The sequence below is a fragment of the Oncorhynchus gorbuscha genome, unplaced genomic scaffold (assembly GCF_021184085.1).
Source record: "Oncorhynchus gorbuscha isolate QuinsamMale2020 ecotype Even-year unplaced genomic scaffold, OgorEven_v1.0 Un_scaffold_766, whole genome shotgun sequence".
NCBI classification, from domain to species: domain Eukaryota; kingdom Metazoa; phylum Chordata; class Actinopteri; order Salmoniformes; family Salmonidae; genus Oncorhynchus; species Oncorhynchus gorbuscha.
Window position 1 is genome coordinate 113,553 of NW_025745801.1, and position 15,814 is coordinate 129,366.

The 15,814-nt window shown below is 43.7% G+C and overlaps 1 long non-coding RNA gene and 2 other non-coding genes across 3 annotated transcripts; 1 reads left to right on the top strand and 2 right to left on the bottom strand.

Moving 5' to 3' along the window:
* Positions 1-3,196: 3,196 nt before the first annotated feature.
* Positions 3,197-3,278, bottom strand: trnal-aag. The gene has a single exon. It is a non-coding gene; the product is annotated as a tRNA-Leu (tRNA).
* A 3,042-nt stretch (positions 3,279-6,320) lies between these two features.
* trnal-aag lies at positions 6,321-6,402 on the bottom strand. The gene has a single exon. It is a non-coding gene; the product is annotated as a tRNA-Leu (tRNA).
* A 1,245-nt stretch (positions 6,403-7,647) lies between these two features.
* Positions 7,648-14,149, top strand: LOC124020191. Its single transcript, XR_006835929.1, has 3 exons — positions 7,648-8,837; positions 8,973-9,150; positions 14,014-14,149. It is a non-coding gene; the product is annotated as an uncharacterized LOC124020191 (long non-coding RNA).
* Positions 14,150-15,814: the final 1,665 nt, after the last annotated feature.

Genomic DNA, 15,814 nt, shown 5'->3' on the forward strand with positions numbered 1-15,814 from the left:
TAGGGCTTGGTTGTTCTAGATTAAAGGTCTGTTGTATCCTACTGTAGGGCTTTCTAGTTGTTCTAGATTAAAGGTCTGTTGTATCCTACTGTAGGGCTTGGTTGTTCTAGATTAAAGGTCTGTTGTATCCTACTGTAGGGCTTGGTTGTTCTAGATTAAAGGTCTGTTGTATCCTACTGTAGGGCTTGGTTGTTCTAGATTAAAGGTCTGTTGTATCCTACTGTAGGGCTTGGTTGTTCTAGATTAAAGGTCTGTTGTATCCTACTGTAGGGCTTGGTTGTTCTAGATTAAAGGTCTGTTGTATCTACTGTAGGGCTTGGTTGTTCTAGATTAAAGGTCTGTTGTATCCTACTGTAGGGCTTGGTTGTTCTAGATTAAAGGTCTGTTGTATCCTATTGGTTGTTCTAGATTAAAGGTCTGTTGTTCCTACTGTAGGGCTTGGTTGTTCTAGATTAAAGGTCTGTTGTATCCTACTGTAGGGCTTGGTTGTTCTAGATTAAAGGTCTGTTGTATCCTACTGTAGGGCTTGTTGTTCTTAAAGGTTCTAGCTTGGTTGTTTAATTAAAGGTCTGTTGTATCCTACTGTAGGGCTTGGTTGTTCTAGATTAAAGGTCTGTTGTATCCTACTGTAGGGCTTGGTTGTTCTAGATTAAAGGTCTGTTGTATCCTACTGTAGGGCTTGGTTGTTCTAGATTAAAGGTCTGTTGTATCCTACTGTAGGGCTTGGTTGTTCTAGATTAAAGTTTCTAGATTAAAGGTCTGTTGTAATCCTACTGTAGGGCTTGGTTGTTCTAGATTAAAGGTCTGTTGTATCCTACTGTAGGGCTTGGTTGTTCTAGATTAAAGGTCTGTTGTATCCTACTGTAGGGCTTGGTTGTTCTAGATTAAAGGTCTGTTGTATCCTACTGTAGGGCTTGGTTGTTCTAGATTAAAGGTCTGTTGTATCCTACTGTAGGGCTTGGTTGTTCTAGATTAAAGGTCTGTTGTATCCTACTGTAGGGCTTGGTTGTTCTAGATTAAAGGTCTGTTGTATCCTACTGTAGGGCTTGGTTGTTCTAGATTATCCTAAGGTCTGTTCTGATTATCCTACTGTAGGGCTTGGTTGTTCTAGATTAAAGGTCTGTTGTATCCTACTGTAGGGCTTGGTTGTTCTAGATTAAAGGTCTGTTGTATCCTACTGTAGGGCTTGGTTGTTCTAGATTAAAGGTCTGTTGTAATCCTACTGTAGGGCTTGGTTGTTCTAGATTAAAGGTCTGTTGTAATCCTACTGTAGGGCTTGGTTGTTCTAGATTAAAGGTCTGTTGTATCCTACTGTAGGGCTTGGTTGTTCTAGATTAAAGGTCTGTTGTATCCTAGGGCTTGGTTGTTCTAGATTAAAGGGCTTGGTTGTTCTAGATTAAAGGTCTGTTGTATCCTACTGTAGGGCTTGGTTGTTCTAAAGGTCTGTTGATTAAAGGTCTGTTGTATCCTACTGTAGGGCTTGGTTGTTCTAGATTAAAGGTCTGTTGTATCCTACTGTAGGGCTTGGTTGTTCTAGATTAAAGGTCTGTTGTATCCTACTGTAGGGCTTGGTTGTCTAGATTGTCTGTTGTATCCTACAGGGCTTGGTTGTTTTCTAGATTAAAGGTCTGTTGTATCCTACTGTAGGTCTTGGTTGTCACCCCCATCTAGCCTGATTAGGTCGGTGCAGATGTTGCCTGTAATCCATGGCTTGGTTGTTCTGGTTGGGATATGTAGGGCTTGGTTGTTCTAGATTAAAAGGTCACTGTAGGGGGATTACTTTGTTGATGCTCTTATTGATGAAGTCTGGTGACTAGGGGGGTGATTAAAGGTCTGTTGTATCCTCAATGCCATTAGATTAAAGAATCCCGATACATATTCCAGTCTGTGCTAGCAAAACAGTCCTGTAGCATAGCATCCGGCCATTTGACAACTTCCGATTACTTTGATTGAGACTCACTGGTACTTCCTGCTTTAGTTTTTGTCTTGTAGCAAAAAGCAGGAATCAGGAGGATAGAATTATGGTCAGATTTGACAAATGGAGTGGACAAATGGAGTGGGGAGAGCTTTGTATGCGTCTCTGTGTGTGGAGTAAAGGTGGTCTAGTGTTTTTTTTTCTCTGGTTGCACATGTGACATGCTGGTAGAAATGAGGTAAAACTGATGTAAGTTTGCCTGCAGTATATTCCCCAGCCACTAGGAGCACCAGTTCTGGATGAGCATTTTCTTGTTTATGGCCAGGACCTCTACAGCTGGCTACTCCTGCAGTATTATCTGGGGGCGGGTGCGGTGCTGAGGAGTATTTCTGTCTGTAATTAAAGCCCTTTTGTGGGGAAAAAAATATTCTGATTGGCTAGGTCTGGCTCCCCAGTGGCTAGGCCTGGCTCCCCAGTGGGTGTGGCTATACGCTCCCAGGGCCTGGCTCCCCAGTGGGTGTGGCTATACGCTCCCAGGGCCTGCCTCCCCAGTGGGTGTGGCTATACGCTCCCAGGGCCTGCCTCCCCAGTGGGTATGGCTATACGCTCCCAGGGCCTGGCTCCCCAGTGGCTAGGCCTGGCTCCCCAGTGGGTGTGGCTATACGCTCCCAGGGCCTGGCTCCCCAGTGGGTGTGGCTATACGCTCCCAGGGCCTGCCTCCCCAGTGGGTGTGGCTATACACTCCCAGGGCCTGGCTCCCCAGTGGGTGTGGCCTGCCTCCCCAGTGGGTGTGGCTATATACGCTCCCAGGCCCACCCATGGTTGCACCCCTGCCCAGTCATGTGAAATCCATAGATTAGGGCCTAATACATTTATTTAAATTTACTGATTTCCATCTATGAATTGTAAATCAGTAAAGTCTTTGAAATTGTTGCATGTTGCGTTTATATTTTTGTTCAGTATATATGAAAGCAGGTGCTTCCATACAGGTGAGTCAATGTGCTAACACTAGGTACCAGAATCTCGCAGTATCCTTTTAAAGCCACGGTGTAAGATGTTTTACCATCAAAGAGTGGGCCAGTGGCTGTCAGTTCTGATGATATATATAAATATTATTTTTTTGCCCCGTATTTAACTAGGCAAGTCAGTTAATTAAGAACAATTCTTATTTACAATGACCGCAAACATGGGCCAATTGTGAGCGGCACTGTGGGACGTCCGATCATGACCGTTTGTGATAGAGTTTAGAATCGAACAGCGCCACTCAAGAGCCAAAATATATGGCAGCGGCGGGATTCGAACCCGCGCCTCCGAAGAGACTGGAGCCTTAATCCAGCGCCTTAGACCGCTCGGCCACGCTACCGATGAACGTATATGTTTTCCACATGATTCCGTGTAAATCAGTAAAGTCTTTGAAATTGTTGCATGTTGCGTTTATATTTTTGTTCAGTATATATGAAAGCAGGTGCTTCCACACAGGTGAGTCAATGTGCTAACACTAGGTACCAGAATCTCGCAGTATCCTTTTAAAGCCACGGTGTAAGATGTTTTACCATCAAAGAGTGGGCCACCAACAAAACATTATTAAAAATTGATCAAATGCAGCCTATGACATTGATTGAAATACTGTAGTCCACAATATATATTATTATAGAGCTCTGCTCAGCCTGTAACCATGACATTATCTATTATTATAGAGCTCTGTTCAGCCTATAAACATGACATTATCTATTATTATAGAACTCTGCTCAGCCTCAACATGACATTATCTATTATTATAGAGCTCTGCTGAGCCTATAAACATGACATTATCTATTATTATAGAGCTCTGTTCAGCCTATAACCATGACATTATCTATTATTATAGAGCTATGCTCAGCCTGTAACCATGCATTATCAGCCTGATAATGACATCATGACATTATCTATTATTATAGAGCTCTGTTCAGCCTGTATGACATTATCTATTATTATGACATTCATCATGACATTCCATGAGCAGGATTCTAGTTGGAACTCCACGTCTTTTGATTTTCAAATTACACCAAGATTATTATTTATTAGATTTTTTGGTTGGAAACTGGCCAATGGTTATTGGAACCAGAGACGTCCAAACCAGCAAGAGGACGCAACTGTTCCCACTGTGGAAAGGGTTTTAACCAGTTAGGGGACCTGAAACGACACGAGAGGACACACACAGGCGATAAACCTTTCCAATGCTCCCACTGTAAAGAGTTTTTCCTCTCGCAAAGATTGCGTACAGATGTAGGATCTTAGTCTCTCTTCCTGTGCAGCAGTACATTCAAACTTGTAGTTTATTCACCTTTTTAAAAACGCTTCCAAAGTTTGTAATTTCCACTTAACATTTCAGACTTAATTTGCCCTAACGTAAAATGCATCAATCCCTAAAATAAAAAAATAAAAAAATATAATAATCAGCATAATATTTCACATTTCCGGGAGTAATTTCCTGCTGTAGCAAAATGGCTGAAATCAATATTTTCCCCATGTGCGCTGTATTTTTAAATCAAATCAAATTGTATTTCTCACAAACACCGAATGCAACAGGTGTGGACTTTTACTCTGAAATGACGAGTTAAAAAAGAAAAAGAAAAAAGGAAATGGAAACAGAAAAGAACAATAAGGAGGTTATATACAAGACGTACCTGTACAGAGTCAATGTGTAGGGGGTTATATACAAGACGTACCTGTACAGAGTCAATGTGCAGGGGTTATATACAAGACGTACCTGTACAGAGTCAATGTGTAGGGGGTTATATACAAGACGTACCTGTACAGAGTCAATGTGCAGGGGTTATATACAAGACGTACCTGTACAGAGTCAATGTGCACCTGTACAGAGTCAATGTGCAGGGGTTATATACAAGACGTACCTGTACAGAGTCAATGTGTAGGGGGTTATATACAAGACGTACCTGTACAGAGTCAATGTACCTGTACAGAGTCAATGTGGGGGTTATATACAAGACGTACCTGTACAGAGTCAATGTGTAGGGGTTATATACAAGACGTACCTGTACAGAGTCAATGTGCAGGGGGTTATATACAAGACGTACCTGTACAGAGGCAATGTGCAGGGGTTATATACAAGACGTACCTGTACAGAGTCAATGTGTAGGGGGTTATATACAAGACGTACCTGTACAGAGTCAATGTGCAGGGGGTTATATACAAGACGTACCTGTACAGAGTCAATGTGCAGGGGGTTATATACGTACCTGTACAGAGTCAATGTGCAGGGGTTATATACAAGCCGTACCTGTACAGAGTCAATGTGTAGGGGGTTATATACAAGAACCTGTACAGAGTCAATGTGCAGGGGTTATATACAAGACGTACCTGTACAGAGTCAATGTGCAGGGGGTTATATACAAGACGTACCTGTACAGAGTCAATGTGCAGGGGTTATATACAAGACGTACCTGTACAGAGTCAATGTGCAGGGGGTTATATACAAGACGTACCTGTACAGAGTCAATGTGCAGGGGGTTATATACAAGACGTACCTGTACAGAGTCAATGTGCAGGGGGTTATATACAAGACGTACCTGTACAGAGTCAATGTGCAGGGGGTTATATACAAGGTACCTGTACAGAGTCAATGTGCAGGTTGCAGGGGTACGAGGTTGTTGAGGTAATGTGTACATGTAGGTAGGGGTTAAAGTGACTAGGTAGATGACAGACATATTTTTATTTTATTCATCAGATATGTTTTATTAAAATAAAAAAATACTAACATTCAAATCATTGTTCTGCAATTATTGCGTCCTAAATTCCACAGCCGACTGCAGTTACTGCACTTGGACTGCAGTTTCAAAAGAGCAGTCTTTTTTTGTTGTCAGGGAAAACGACATTTTTTTACCGTTATTTGCCACATAGCCTAGGTTTTTCAGGACACGGTGAAATGTTTAGTTGATGTCATGTTGAATTCACTTTATTTGACAATTTGACCAAATGTAAAGCAAACCTCGACGTTGAAATGACGTCTGAACCCAGTGGGTTTTAATTAGCTGCAGGTGTTGGATCAACATTCACCTTCGAGACATAAATCTACGACGAGGAACCATCGTTTAGGAAAAGGAGGCGAGTAGTAGTAGGATGAAATGGAGAAAATGGTTGGTGAAGCAACAGCTGTGCTGGAATGAGGACAATATGGCTGTCAGTTCTGATGATATATATAAATATTTTTTTTAGCTCCGTATTTAACTAGGCAAGTCAGTTAAGAACAATTCTTATTTACAATGACCGCAAACATGGGCCAATTGTGAGCCGCACTATGGCACTTCCGATCACGACCGTTTGTGATACAGTTTAGTATCGAACCAGGGTCTGTAGTGAAGCCTTTAGCACTGAGATGCAGCGCCACTCAAGAGCCAAAAATATCTGGCAGCGGCGGGATTCGAACCCGCGCCTCCGAAGAGACTGGAGCCTTAATCCAGCGCCTTAGACCGCTCGGCCACGCTACCGGTGAACGTATATACATTCCACATGATACAACATATTGACATCCATCAATACCGGATGTTTCCGGTTTTTATCAACTCCGAAGATAGTTGTATAGTGTGTATGTATAAGAAGTGTGGAAAAACCTTTAAATTATTTGTTATGAAATTGTTTGACAGAATCCTCTTTGCGTCACAGATGGCGACGTGAGTCATTCTTACGTGACGTATAATCTAGTGGACGGGAAGAGCAACACGGCTCCTTATTCATCCACCTTGATAGCTTGCTAGGTAACATGAAACCGAAATATTGAAGCTCTTTTAGGCCATTTTTGTGTATATTAGTCTCAGTGTCTTAAACACAATTGTGTTAACGTATCAACTGCTTAAATGTAACGTCATTTGCATGTTAAATGTGTTAACTTGTTAAGATTGACACTGAGCCCGGCACTAGGTTAGTCTCTAATGCTAACCAGCTAATGCTATTTAGCGAACTAATATCCCCGACCATGAGCTCACTAAGCTACTTCTCCCCTGCTAAAGAGGTCTGCTGGACTCAGAAAGAAGCTCTGGGGCTTAACATTGTCGTAAAAGAGGATGATATTACAGTGAAAGGAGAGGAAGAAGCTTTCAGAATGAAAAAGGAGGAAGAGGAGGCTGTTATAGGGAAAGAAGAGGAGGAGCATTTTGGAGTGGAGGGAGTATCGGCTGTCACAGTGGTAAAAGAGGTAGAAGCTTTCAGAATGAAAGAGGAGGTAATCACATTGAAAGAAGAGAATGACACTTTAGGAGTGAAAGAGGAAGAGGGGATACAGGCTGTCACAGTGGAAAAGGAGGAAGAAGCTTTCCGAATGAAAAAGGAGGAAGAGGCGGCTGTTAGAGTGAAAGACGAACCTTTTTGGGAGGAAGACGAGGCTGTCTCAATAAAAGAGAAGGTTGAAGACGTTCTGGGAGTGAAAGAGGAGGAGACAGAAGATCTTATAAACAGCAGTGAGTATTGTCTAAAAACAACTCAGCAGTTGTTGAACTAGGCTACGGTGTGGTTTTAAAGGGGCATTCTACTGAAGTTATGCTCTCAAATATGTTGTTCAGTACTGGAGGAATTGATAAAGAGTCAATCTGCGATTGGTACATACATTTTTTTTAAACTTGTAAATTATTGATACTTTATTGTCTATTTACATGAATTTAGTTTAGTCAGCGGGTAAACATCATTCCACACTGGGAGCTGTCTCCCAAACTGGGCTCACTCTCTCAGAGGAAGAGATCATTTTTCTGGAATGGCCAGAAAATGTGACATGTTACTCCCTATGTAAATGTGGGGTGTGAAACCTGGCGGTTCAGGTCAGCTCCGTTGAGAGAGTGGAAACAGAGAGCTGACATGGGGCGTTGTGACACTATAAGGCATGGGAACCTATGAAATTCACAGAGCGCTCTATACACCAATAATGTCACTCGGAACATTTACATTACATTACATTTAAGTCATTTAGCAGACGCTCTTATCCAGAGCGACTTACAAATTGGTGAACAATCAACAGGGATTTCGTTTCAAAATGTCCTCCTCGAGCATGTGTTCTGTGATGGGTTCAGGTCCAACTGGGGGCAAGTTTAACACCTCAACCATCCACAGGCTCCCTCTCCAGCCCAGAGGCTGCTGACCCTTCACATGCCATGGTGGGCCAGCCCAGCAGATATCACTAATCATGGGCCTTCTCTGCTTTGTTTGTCCACACAGGCTTCCGTTTCTCTATGAAGGCCCGTATCCCCTCCTGTCCGGAACCAGTCCACAACTTCACATCTCACAGTTGTTTAAAAGCAGAGAAGAAGTCCCAGAACCTGATGACACATAGGAGAGAGTTGTAGCCATTGATTCTTGAAGAATATAACTTCTAAATGCCCAATGACCTCAGTTCAACGGTCATACCCCATCTGAATCCAATATATACCGAGTTTACAAAACATTATGAACACCTGCTCAACTTTGATTTCCCATCAGAACCCACAACAGCCTGTTTAACTCTGAGGGGTAATATACTATGTAGTGGGATAGAGGAGTTAGTGAGCTGACTTTGCTTCAATTCTGAATTCGACTCACTGAATTCAACTCAGGATAACTGTTGAAGGTCTCTTACCTCTTAACCATGTAAGTTTCTAGGGCAACAAATCTTTCATCTCTAACCTGTTCCTGGGCAGGCTAGTTGAGGACCAATCAGGGGGCAGGCTAACCCTACTTTATCCTGACTCAAGTGTTGTGTCTGAGCTGTGATTTGAGGACCAATCAAATCGAAATCCCTTCCATCTGTGATTGCAATAAAAAGTCATAAGTTTACCATCTGTTTGATGTTATCATTCACACAGGAGAGAGACATGACTATTATGGATCCTCTGGGGAGCCTCAACAACATCCTGATGCTGACGAGGCAGAGAAGAGTCTCTCCAGATCAGAACACCAGATGGTACAGCTTGGTCTGGTCTAGCATACAGCTTGCTCTATCTGGGTCTGGGCTGGGTTTCTGTAATGCACTTCATGACAACAGTGACATCAGCATCCATAATGATGTGTGTCTGTGTCCCCTCTTTATGGTTACCAGGACAACGCTAGCCCTTCCTCCCTCCCGGAGTCCCTGTGTCGTGCCTCTCCCGGTATCACCTTACTGCTGGGTATGAAGAGGTTGTCTGTGCTGCTGGTGGACTGCAGGAAAACAACGGGGCTGAGTGGAAATGTGAGAAGAGGAGAAGAGAAGAAAGGATCAGATTTGACACTTCAAAGTAAGTAGTTTAGTTTGAACAAATAGAATAGATCTGCCCACTCGGGTCTGTTCCCAGTAGGGCTGGTATCTGGTCCCAGTAGGGCTGGTATCTGGTCCCAGTAGGGCTGGTATCTGGTCCCAGTAGGGCTGGTATCTGGTCCCAGTAGGGCTGGTATCTGTTCCCAGTAGGGCTGGTATCTGTTCCCAGTAGGGCTGGTATCTGGTCCCAGTAGGGCTGGTATCTGGTCCCAGTAGGGCTGGTATCTGGTCCCAGTAGGGCTGGTATCTGTTCCCAGTAGGGCTGGTATCTGTTCCCAGTAGGGCTGGTATCTGGTCTCAGTAGGGTCTGTTCCCAGTAGGGTCTGTTCCCAGTAGGGCTGGTATCTGGTCCCAGTAGGGTCTGTTCCCAGTAGGGTCTGTTCCCAGTAGGGCTGGTATCTGTTCCCAGTAGGGCTGGTATCTGTTCCCAGTAGGGTCTGTTCCCAGTAGGGCTGGTATCTGTTCCCAGTAGGGCTGGTATCTGGTCCCAGTAGGGTCTGTTCCCAGTAGGGCTGGTATCTGGTCCCAGTAGGGTCTGTTCCCAGTAGGGCTGGTATCTGTTCCCAGTAGGGCTGGTATCTGTTCCCAGTAGGGCTGGTATCTGGTCCCAGTAGGGTCTGTTCCCAGTAGGGCTGGTATCTGTTCCCAGTAGGGCTGGTATCTGTTCCCAGTAGGGCTGGTATCTGTTCCCAGTAGGGCTGGTATCTGTTCCCAGTAGGGCTGGTATCTGGTCCCAGTAGGGCTGGTATCTGGTCCCAGTAGGGTCTGTTCCCAGTAGGGTCTGTTCCCAGTAGGGTCTGTTCCCAGTAGGGTCTGTTCCCAGTAGGGCTGGTATCTGTTCCCAGTAGGGCTGGTATCTGTTCCCAGTAGGGCTGGTATCTGTCCCAGTAGGGCTGGTATCTGGTCCCAGTAGGGTATCTGGTCCCAGTAGGGTCTGTTCCCAGTAGGGTCTGTTCCCAGTAGGGTCTGTTCCCAGTAGGGCTGGTATCTGTTCCCAGTAGGGGGTCTGTTCCCAGTAGGGCTGGTATCTGTTCCCAGTAGGGCTGGTATCTGTTCCCAGTAGGGCTGGTATCTGTTCCCAGTAGGGCTGGTATCTGGTCCCAGTAGGGCTGGTATCTGTTCCCAGTAGGGCTGGTATCTGTCCCAGTAGGGCTGGTATCTGGTCCCAGTAGGGCTGGTATCTGGTCCCAGTAGGGCTGGTATCTGGTCCCAGTAGGGCTGGTATCTGGTCCCAGTAGGGCTGGTATCTGGTCCCAGTAGGGCTGGTATCTGGTCCCAGTAGGGCTGGTATCTGGTCCCAGTAGGGCTGGTATCTGTGCCCAGTAGGGCTGGTATCTGGTCCCAGTAGGGCTGGTATCTGGTCCCAGTAGGGCTGGTATCTGGTCCCAGTAGGGCTGGTATCTGGTCCCAGTAGGGCTGGTATCTGTTCCCAGTAGGGCTGGTATCTGTTCCCAGTAGGGCTGGTATCTGGTCCCAGTAGGGCTGGTATCTGGTCCCAGTAGGGCTGGTATCTGGTCCCAGTAGGGCTGGTATCTGGTCCCAGTAGGGCTGGTATCTGTTCCCAGTAGGGCTGGTATCTGTTCCCAGTAGGGCTGGTATCTGTTCCCAGTAGGGCTGGTATCTGTTCCCAGTAGGGCTGGTATCTGTTCCCAGTAGGGCTGGTATCTGTTCCCAGTAGGGCTGGTATCTGTTCCCAGTAGGGCTGGTATCTGTTCCCAGTAGGGCTGGTATCTGGTCCCAGTAGGGCTGGTATCTGGTCCCAGTAGGGCTGGTATCTGTTCCCAGTAGGGCTGGTATCTGTTCCCAGTAGGGCTGGTATCTGTTCCCAGTAGGGCTGGTATCTGGTCCCAGTAGGTCTGGTATCTGGTCCCAGTAGGGCTGGTATCTGGTCCCAGTAGGGCTGGTATCTGGTCCATATATAGACACCATTCTGCCAAGTTATCGTACAATTTCTACTGATCTGCGTGCCAGATGTGGTTTTCATGGAACATTTTAAATGCATTTATAATAAACGTCTTCATATGTCAAAATCATTGTCCTGTTGTTCATCAATATTCAATCTAAATGAAAATTTATAAAAAACCTAAAAGTATTTTCTGTTTCCAACTATGTAAAAATAGCTGACATAAAGTCAACAAATAAAAACATTGCAGCCTGCATGTAGAAAATATCCTGATTAAAAAAATTAATTAAAAATCCTATAAATCACATTGACTGTGCATGGCCTGTCTGCAACCAACTTGACACACTGTATCAACTATTAACTTGGGTCAGGCCTGAAGCTTGTGCTAGTAACCTAGCAACATAGTATAACATATTCTGCATCCTCAGAGTTTCCCCTCAACCGGTGAGCTCAGGACAGACAGACAGACAGACAGACAGACAGACAGACAGACAGACAGACAGACAGACAGACAGACAGACAGACAGACAGACAGACAGACAGACAGACAGACAGACAGACAGACAGACAGACAGACAGACAGACAGACAGACAGACAGACAGACAGACAGACAGACAGACAGACAGACAGACAGACAGACAGACAGACAGACAGACAGACAGACAGACAGACAGACAGACAGACAGACAGAGCTATTTGCGCAAGAGATAAGAAGCAATGCTCGACTTGGACAGGCGCTCACTGGAGTTGTGTAGCGAAACCTCAAATGTTCCTCTTATAGAATATTAGCTCAGAAGTATAGTGGAGCACCTGCACCTACATATAAACAGTACCAGCACCCAAAATGAGTACCGGAATCTATTCCAGTCCAAGTCAAGCACTGATGAGAAGTAATCAGGTCTATTTCATGACGTTTCCACTGGACCAGAGCATTTACTTGTTTCCCGCTGAGTGGTTCATCGAAAAGGAGAGAGCTGGAAAATATTTTTTATATACATTGAGGAACTATTGTAATTCTCAATGGATGTAAAAACACACTTTTGTTTTGCTAGCTGTTTTAGGTGAAGAAAACATTACATTGAGAAGCTCCACAGGTCCACAGCGTTGGACTAGTAACCGGAAGGTTGCAAGTTCAAACCCCCCCGAGCTGACAAGGTACAAATCTGTCGTTCTGCCCCTGAACAAGGCAGTTAACCCCACTGTTCCCCGGCCGTCATTGAAAATAAGAATTTGTTCTTTAACTGACTTAGTTCAAATTAAAATAAATAGTGGTGGTGCGTTAAGCCAATCAGACATACTGTCAAATTGGCGGTGAGGTGAATTGTGCATCTGGGCGCTGCATAGTTAATATGACGTCTGCATTGACCATGTAGCATTTACAGTGATACGACCTCTTCAGAAGTAGAGGGGCATTCATACTTGACCATGTAGCATTTACAGTGATACGACCTCTTCAGAAGTAGAAGGGCATTCATACTTCTTGCACTTCGTGAAGCAGTGCAGAGCTGTTGTCCAGGAAGTTGTCCAGGAAGTTGTCCAGGAAGTTGTCCAGGAAGTGAGTTTGTTTTTGTACAGGATGTACTGTTGACGCCCTGTGGAATCCATAGGAATTGCATCAGGGAGCTATTTTACAATATGACCTTTCTCTTGCATTTCTAAGAGGATGGTCTCTCCAATAAATGAAATCCGGTTGGATTTTCTCCTACCATATCTATTGTGTTATAGTCTCCTACATTATTGTAACATTTCTACAAACTTCAACGTTTTTTTAATATTTCCAATGGTACCAATTATATGCATATCCTCTCTTCAGGACCTGAGCTACAGTCAGTTTACTTTGGGCACGTCATTCAGACAGGAAGTGGACATAAGGGGGGCCCTATCCCTAAGGGCATGTGCTACAGTCAGTTTACTTTGGGCACGTCATTCAGACAGGAAGTGGACATAAAAGGGGGGCCCTATCCCTAAGGGCATGTGCTACAGTCAGTTTCCTTTGGGCACGTCATTCAGACAGGAAGTGGACATAAAAGGGGGCCCTATCCCTGAGGGCATGTCCGAGCACACTCCTCCAGTTCACCTAGCTGAGTTAAAAGCAAAAGAATATCAACAAATAAATAAATCAATCAATATTGTTTTTAAACTTCCTGTTTCTGTTTATTTACCCATTTTGATGTCATATATTGAATCTGGATTTACTTCCAAAGTCTTAGTCAATAATTGAAACCAACCTCATTTAATCTGACATCCACATTCCATTGATGCCTCCTAACCCTATATCAGATGTTGGATGTGGAGATCAATAAGGAGGTTATAGAGCTAGATCAGATTTCGATAAATTCCCTTACAACCCCTAAGAAGTAGATCAGATTTGAATGTCATTTTTTTATCAATAAGGATGTCAAGAGGATAAGGATATCATAAATCTAGATCAGATTAGGATGTCATAAATCTAGATCAGATTAGGATGTCATAAATCTAGATCAGATTAGGATGTCTTAAATCTAGATCAGATTAGGATGTCATAAATCTAGATCAGATTTAGGATGTCATAAATCTAGATCAGATTTAGGATGTCATAAATCTAGATCAGATTAGGATGTCATAAATCTAGATCAGATTTAGGATGTCTTAAATCTAGATCAGATTAGGATGTCATAAATCTAGATCAGATTTAGGATGTCATAAATCTAGATCAGATTTAGGATGTCATAAATCTAGATCAGATTTAGGATGTCATAAATCTAGATCAGATTTAGGACGTCAACAAAAAAAGACACAACAACATGTAAAGTTCAATAGGATTTATTTTATTAGCCTACAGTTCTCTACATCCACTCTGCTCTAAGGGATCTATATTAAACCCCATACAAAGACTTAGCAGGAGGTTTCATCATGTGGACTTCGTACATGTCTGTCTAACTAAACACTGTCTTTGGCAGGAGAGAGATCAGACTCTCACGTTGACAGCGGTAAGAGTCCTCCGGGGGATCCGGACCCAGCGATGCCCAAACCAGCTGGACGACACCACTGCGCCCAGTGTGGAAAGAGTTTTAACCATTTAGGGAACCTGAAAACGCATGGCAGGACACATACGGGAGAGAAGCCGTACCACTGCGCCCTGTGTGGAAAGCGATTCACCCATTCAGGGAGCCTGAAAGCACACACAAAAATACACACAGGGGAGAAACCTTATCACTGCTCTCAGTGCGGAAAGAGATTTATCCAGTTAGGGAACCTGGAATCACACGAGAGAACTCACACAGAAGAAAAGAGGCTTTTCCACTGTTCTCATTGTGAAAAAACGTTTAAGAATTTAGGGAACCTGAAAGTGCATGAGAAATGCCATACAGGCGGGAAGCTTTTTCGCTGCTCCCAGTGTGGAACGATATTTACCCAGTTTAGGCACCTGACAGACCACGAGGTAACACACACAGGGAAGATGCCTTACCACTGCTCCCGGTGTGGAAAGACCTATTTCACGTCACATGCACTTAGTCTTCATGAGAGAACACACACAGTGCTCCCGCCCTTATCTCATATTTTTGACTGAAAAATCGTGTTTTTTTTGTTTATGCCACATTAAATCAAATTGTGTTTTTCCAGCTAGGGGATACAGTACAGTGAAATGTATGTGTTTTTCCAGCTAGATACAGTACAGGATACAGTACAGTGAAATGTATGTGTTTTCCAGCTAGGGATACAGTACAGTGAAATGATACAGTACAGTGAAATGTATGTGTTTTTCCAGCTAGGGGATACAGTACAGTGAAATGTATGTGTTTTTCCAGCTAGGGGATACAGTACAGTGAAATGTATGTGTTTTCCAGCTAGGGGATACAGTACAGTGAAATGTATGTGTTTTTCCAGCTAGTGGATACAGTACAGTGAAATGTATGTGTTTTTCCAGCTAGGGGATACAGTACAGTGAAATGTATGTGTTTTTCCAGCTAGTGGATACAGTACAGTGAAATGTATGTGTTTTTCCAGCTAGGGATACAGTACAGTGAAATGTATGTGTTTTTCCAGCTAGTGGATACAGTACAGTGAAATGTATGTGTTTTTCCAGCTAGGGATACAGTACAGTGAAATGTATGTGTTTTTCCAGCTAGGGATACAGTACAGTGAAATGTATGTGTTTTTCCAGCTAGTGGATACAGTACAGTGAAATGTATGTGTTTTTCCAGCTAGGGATACAGTACAGTGAAATGTATGTGTTTTTCCAGCTAGGGGATACAGTACAGTGAAATGTATGTGTTTTTCCAGCTAGGGGATACAACAGTGAAATGTATGTGTTTTCCAGCTAGTGGATACAGTACAGTGAAATGTATGTGTTTTTCCAGCTAGGGATACAGTACAGTGAAATGTATGTGTTTTTCCAGCTAGGGGATACAGTACAGTGAAATGTATGTGTTTTTCCAGCTAGGGGATACAGTACAGTGAAATGTATGTGTTTTTCCAGCTAGGGGATACAGTACAGTGAAATGTATGTGTTTTTCCAGCTAGTGGATACAGTACAGTGAAATGTATGTGTTTTTCCAGCTAGGGGATACAGTACAGTGAAATGTATGTGTTTTTCCAGCTAGGGATACAGTACAGTGAAATGTATGTGTTTTTCCAGCTAGTGGATACAGTACAGTGAAATGTATGTTTTTCCAGCTAGTGGATACAGTACAGTGAAATGTATGTGTTTTTCCAGCTAGTGGATACAGTACAGTGAAATGTATGTGTTTTTCCAGCTAG